This window comes from Ovis aries, chromosome 22, assembly GCF_016772045.2.
Source record: "Ovis aries strain OAR_USU_Benz2616 breed Rambouillet chromosome 22, ARS-UI_Ramb_v3.0, whole genome shotgun sequence".
Classification (NCBI taxonomy): Eukaryota; Metazoa; Chordata; class Mammalia; order Artiodactyla; family Bovidae; genus Ovis; species Ovis aries.
Genome location: NC_056075.1, coordinates 39,214,237 through 39,220,268, shown reverse-complemented (window position 1 = coordinate 39,220,268; position 6,032 = coordinate 39,214,237).

The window sequence follows — 6,032 nt, the reverse complement described above, 5'->3', positions numbered from 1 at the left end:
ATAATTATCCGTCCAGGCTGCCATGAAAGAGGAAATTCCATTTTGTTTCATGTTATTAGTTAAGGTATATGGAGTTTACATATATTCAGGACCTATTTCTGTGTTCTGTATAAGTGATAAACATCCATTTGCTTTGCTGGGTTAAAATTTAATTTCTGGATATAGAGGAGTAGAAATTTGCATCCTTCTAAAAATGTATGTTCTGTTGAATATTCAGTTCAGTCGCTCAGTCGTGTCCAACTCTTATGCGACCCTATGGACTGCAGCGTGCCAGGCTTCCCTGTCCATCACCAACTCCTGGGGCTTGCTCAAACTGATTTCCATCGAGTTGGTGATGCCATCCAACCATCTCTGTAGAATATTAATGTAGTAAAATCTCATTAGAGTCCACAAGTCATGGGAACCATAAGTTTACCATTTCTGGATTGATCTTTGACAGTGCTATTGGAGTCGGACACGACTGAGCGACTTCACTTTCACTTTTCACTTTCATGGGTTGGCGAAGGAAATGGCAACCCACTCCAGTGTTCTTGCCTGGAGAATCCCAGGGACGGGGGAGCCTCGTAGGCTGTCATCTACAGGGTCGCACAGAGTCGGACACGACTGAAGTGACAGCAGCAGCAGCAGCAGTGCTATTAGTAAAGATTATGCTCAATAAACAGAAAAAGAATTAAATTGTCTAAACACCTTTCTAACAGGTGTGCCCAAATTATATCTTACCTATTCATTGAAAAATCAGCATTTGGGCTTCCACTTAATACATTAGAAACATTGAATTTGCATTTTTGTATGTATTGAAAAGATACAGAAATGATTTAGACTTTTACTATTTACATAAAGCCTTGAGAGGTTCAAATGAGTGGGTTTTGTTAAATAAGAATTCTGTGTGTAGTAATAAAATGTCTCACTATGTTCAGATCATTACAGATTGTATTACCATCTCTTCCACTTTAAAATAAGGAAATTATGTGAATAATTATGACATTTTAAAAATGTGTCATTCTAAGTTGTGGTTAATTAGTGTGGTATTTCCCATATGAAACCTAGGCTTGTGCCTACCTAAATTGGGTCTATTTTGGGAGAGGGGCTATTTTTTAAATAATTGCAGATAAACTAGAAACTAATTTAGAAAGTACTTTGTATAAATATCTCTTTGAGGGGCACAGATAATTTAATTTTAGAATTGCCCAAATGTGAAGGAGGTTGTTTATATCTAGAAAATAGAGGAAGGGGATTTATATGTGTTTGTGTTAGAAAAAGGGGGTGTTAATAATCACTGACCCTTTTGTTAAATTACAGTTTTGTTTGAAGGAAGAGAAGGTTAATCCATGTAACAAACATAAATTTGGCTTTTGAACAATGTCAATTAGGGTAACAGGTGATGAAAGGTACATATCCAATAAATGAATCCCTTAGTGTTCCAACTCAGTTCTAATACATAATGCTGAATTATCACTTTTCCAGATGGTTGCATTTTTCAAAATTCAGTAACCATTGTTTCTTTGAGATATTTTGAAGTCAGCTTGAAAAGTTCACCAGACATGACTAAAACTGAACTGCAATTAGATAGCTGTCAGAAGAAAGCTGGGATGGTTTTATGCTGAAAAGTAATCTCGGGGTCAAGCCGTCCAGTTGTTGATTTTGCAACTGGGCTTAGTTTGCCCTTGGACCTCCTGTTTTGACTCTTGAGTCACCCTTGTGAACTGATGAGAGTTTGCAAACAGCCTGTTGTCAGGTGGTTCTGCAGAATTTTTTATTATTTATTTTTTTTTGAGTTAAACCAGGTTTCCCTATGTATAACTAGTATCTAACTTTCCCGACCATGATGTTTTTTCCCTTCTGTTCCTGTATCTTTCTTCCTTGGGTTTCAATACACCAATGCAGAGAAGTCCACAAAACCGTCTGGACGAAATAGGCATGAAAGGTATAGCCATATGCAACTGTCCCTGTTCTGAGGATTGATATTAATACTGTATACATTTCAGATTTTCACAGTTCACTTTACTGGTTAAGAGTTGTGAGTTGAGTTGTTCCATATGTGGTGTATATGATTGCTTTTGCTCATGAAAAGAAAACCAATTCACAGGTCTTAACGTAGCTAAACAAAACATTTAATAACTAGTCCTTTTTGAAAAAGACTAAACTTGGAAGAACATTTTTAACTAAATTGGATAGGTTATATTAATATTTTGGTATAGGGCCCAGTTCATCCTTGGTTATCTGTTCAATGAGGTGGGGAAAGGAGTAGTGACTAGAGTAATAAAGATGGGAGAAGTCCTTGATTCTGAAGAGTGTTAACACGAGAATGAGACAATCCTGGGCAGGTGTAGTAAAGCATGCATGATGTCACGACTTGGGTGCTGATACTTAATATGTTAGCATACACTCTGCACATTTTGTCAAGAAGACTTAACCAGGTCATTGAAAATAAAATATCACCAACATATCTGTCTTACTTACTGGCCTTGATCATTTCAGCTTCCTTTAATGTGTATTTTTACTTTTGTGCCTATGTGTGTATTAGAATGTTGGGCACATGCTGCTGTTTTATTAATGTATTTTTAAATATTTATTTGTTTGGCTGCACCAGGTCTTCTTTGCAGCATGTGGGACTTAGTTCCCCAACCAGGGGTTGAACCCAGGTCCCCTGCATTGGGAACTTGATGTCTTATCCACTGGACCACTAGGAAGTCCTGCTACTGTTTTAAAATATTGTCTTTGAGCATTCTCAGTAAAATGGGATTAAGACATCCTTCAAAATCCATATTTAGTTTGTCATAGCCAGGAATCTTTTAGTGGATAACCTTGTTCCCAGGTTGCCTCACTACTTTTCTATCTTTGGATACTTCAGTTTCCCTCCTTTAGAATGTAAGCTCCATGGGGGCAAGGACCTTCTGATAGCTACACAAATCCTAGGTCTTAACAATATTTGGCACATGGAGGATATTCAGTAGATGTTTATTGCATGAATGTGATTGAGGAAGTAAAAGCAAATGAGTATTTTAGTCTCCCTCTTAGAATACTACATGAGTAGGCCTTGATCACAATCAACCAAGTGCTTGATAAAATGCAGACTCAGAGTCCACAGTTGTGGTTAAATGTAATCTGAGATAAAATTAATTGGCGTGGGTTCCTTTCTTCCTTTAGCTCTTGTTAGGGGAAGAAACTTTGGGCAATGGTCACAAATTTTCCCAGAAAAATCAGTATTTTAGAGTGCATGGTTACTGTGATTGTTACCCAATATAGTGTTAACCATCTTTCAAAGGTGACTAGACTATACACCTTATGATAATGTTACCAGGTAGAGACCATAGCTGTTCCTGTATAGCTCTCTTCAAGAACGTGAGTGATACTGGGCCATGGTATCAGATAGTTTAGGGAGCATTTTTTCAGAAGAGGGGCTACCAGCAAGGCAGAATTGGGTTCCTAGGCAGGCAGCATCTGAGTATAATAGACTACTTGGAAATAACCATAGGAAGTGACACAGTTGAGATTCTTGAAGTAGCAATTATTCATATGTATATAATTGCTATATATATATCATAGACATCTAAAGTCTGTGTGCTTCAGCAATACTGATAAGGACATTTCTTAAATTTCTTAAGTGAAAATTAGTTTGTAAAAGATGTGTAGGAAAACAGGTAATTTTAATAGTGTTGATTTCTCATGGTATCACCTGTGAGTGTACATTTAAAATACTGTGTTACTTAAAATATGATCTGCCCTCTATCACAAAGGGTAATGCCTTATAGTCTATATTTTTAGTTTGATTATTGAAACTGAAACTGCTAGTCGCTCAGTCTATGGCCCGCAAGGTTCCTCTGTCCATGGAGTTCTCCAGGCAAGAATACTGGAAGCAGGTAGCCATTCCCTTCTCCAGGGGATCTTCCTCACCCAGGGATCAAACCCAGGTCTCCTGCACTGCAGGTGGATTCTTACCATCTGAGCCACCAGGGAAGCCCCAAGCAAGCCCTTCACTTGATTGAGTCTTAAATGTGCCCTGAATCTAGTGCTGCTAAGCACAAAGCTTTTCAATTCTAATATGTCTGGAAATTACTTGTGTTAACTCCCAGGAGTTTACAACTGTATTCAAATTTGTTACCTCTTTCAAGCAAACCTGCCTACAATGCATCTGGGTTAGGAAGATACCCTGGAGAAGGAAATGGCAATCCGTACCAATATTCTTGCCTAGAGAATTCCATAGACAGAGGAGCCTGGTGGGCTACAGTCCATGGGGTTGCAAAGAGGCAGATATGACTGAACAACTACACTTTTCTAAAGCAAATACGTTGTCTTGACATTCAATTTGCTGATGCTTTTATTAGACCTACAGAGGCTTGAGACGAAATGCAAAAGCAGGGAAAAAAATACATCTCAATTTATAAATCTTGTCTTCACTTGCTCTCTATTCTTACCCAAGTTTGACCTGCCATCTTTTTTCATCTGGAATACTACAGCTTCCTACCTGGAATGTATGCTTTAAAAAGTTAGGACATAGGTATACATATGTGCCCAACTCTTGAGTTTCGAACATACACATTCATGTAGAGCCACTGAGATTGGGAAAGAGGCATTGACAGCACCCTAGAAGCCTTCATGCTTTTTATCTGGTCTCTAACCTCCACTTTTCCCCCTAAGATAACCACTAGCCTAATTTGTATGATCTTAAAACAGTTAGTTTTTGAACTCTACAACGCCTGCTCCTTGGAAGAAAAACTATCTCCCTGCTGTCTACCAACCTAGACAGCAGATTAAAAAGCAGAGATATTACTTTGCCAACAAAGGTCCGTCTAGTCAAAGCTATGGTTTTTTCAGTAGTCATGTATGGAAGTGAGAGTTGGACCATAAAGAAAGCGGCTGAGCACCGAAGAATTCATGCTTTTGAACAGTGGTGTTGGAGAAGACTCTTGAGAGTCCCTTGGACAACAAGGAGATTGAACCAGTCAATCCGGAAAGAAATGTCTTGAATATTCATTGAAAGAACTGCTGCTGAGGCTGAAGCTCCAATACTTTGGTCACTTGATTTGAAGAGCCAACTCAATGGAAAAGACCCTGATGCTGGGAAAGATTGAGGGCAGGAGGAGAAGGGGGCAACAGAGGATGAGATGGTTGGATAGCGTCACTGATTCAATGGACATGAGTTTGAGTAAACTCCAGTAGATAGTGGACAACAGAGGAGCCTGGCCTGCTGCAATCCATGGGGTCATAAAGAGTGGAACACAACTTAGCAACTGAACAACAATAGCAAATAATGATGATAAAGTAGGGACAGAAGAGAAATAGGGTCATGGTCTGGAGCAGACTGGAGCAGCGGTTTGGTTAGATCTATTAATAAGGGAAATATATTGCTTGGGAAGCAATACGGGTCATTCTATTATTCAAGGCACAGTTGCTGACCTCCCACCTTGTCACTCCCAAAGTCAGGCGGGCCACTGAGAGGTTCCTCTGGCAATCTAGGTAGCTACTGCTGGAGGTGGGAGCCTCTCAGTTTTCAGCTGTTTGGGGAGCAGGCAAGTCAGCTTCTTTTCAGGAGCTCCTGCTGGTGTTGATGAACATGCTTGTGGTGGTGATTGGAAAGGAAATCTTCAAGAGGGAAGCCAGTGAAGTCGCTCAGTCGTGTACGACTCTTTGCGACCCCATGTACTGTAGCCCGCCAGGCTCCTCTGTCCATGGGATTTTCCAGGCAAGAGTACTGGAGCTGGTTGCCGTTTCCTTCTCCAGGAGATCTTCTGACCCAAGGACTGAACCTGGGTCTCCCGCATTGCAGGCAGACGCTTTACTGTCTGAGCCACCAGGGAACATGCAAATCTAAGCCTTCCCTTCTCCCCTCCTGTCATCAGGCCCCCTCATCCCTGTCTTTACCACTGGCCACTGTTCCTATGTTTACAGTTGAATGAACCCTTAGTCATCTTCTTTTCCCTGATCAATCAGAATAAGGACAGGGTGTTCAAAAGAAAAAGTAAAAATCGAAATAATTTGGAGTTAAATTCTTAAGTTCTGGGAGCAATGATCTAGTTGACTATATACATTTA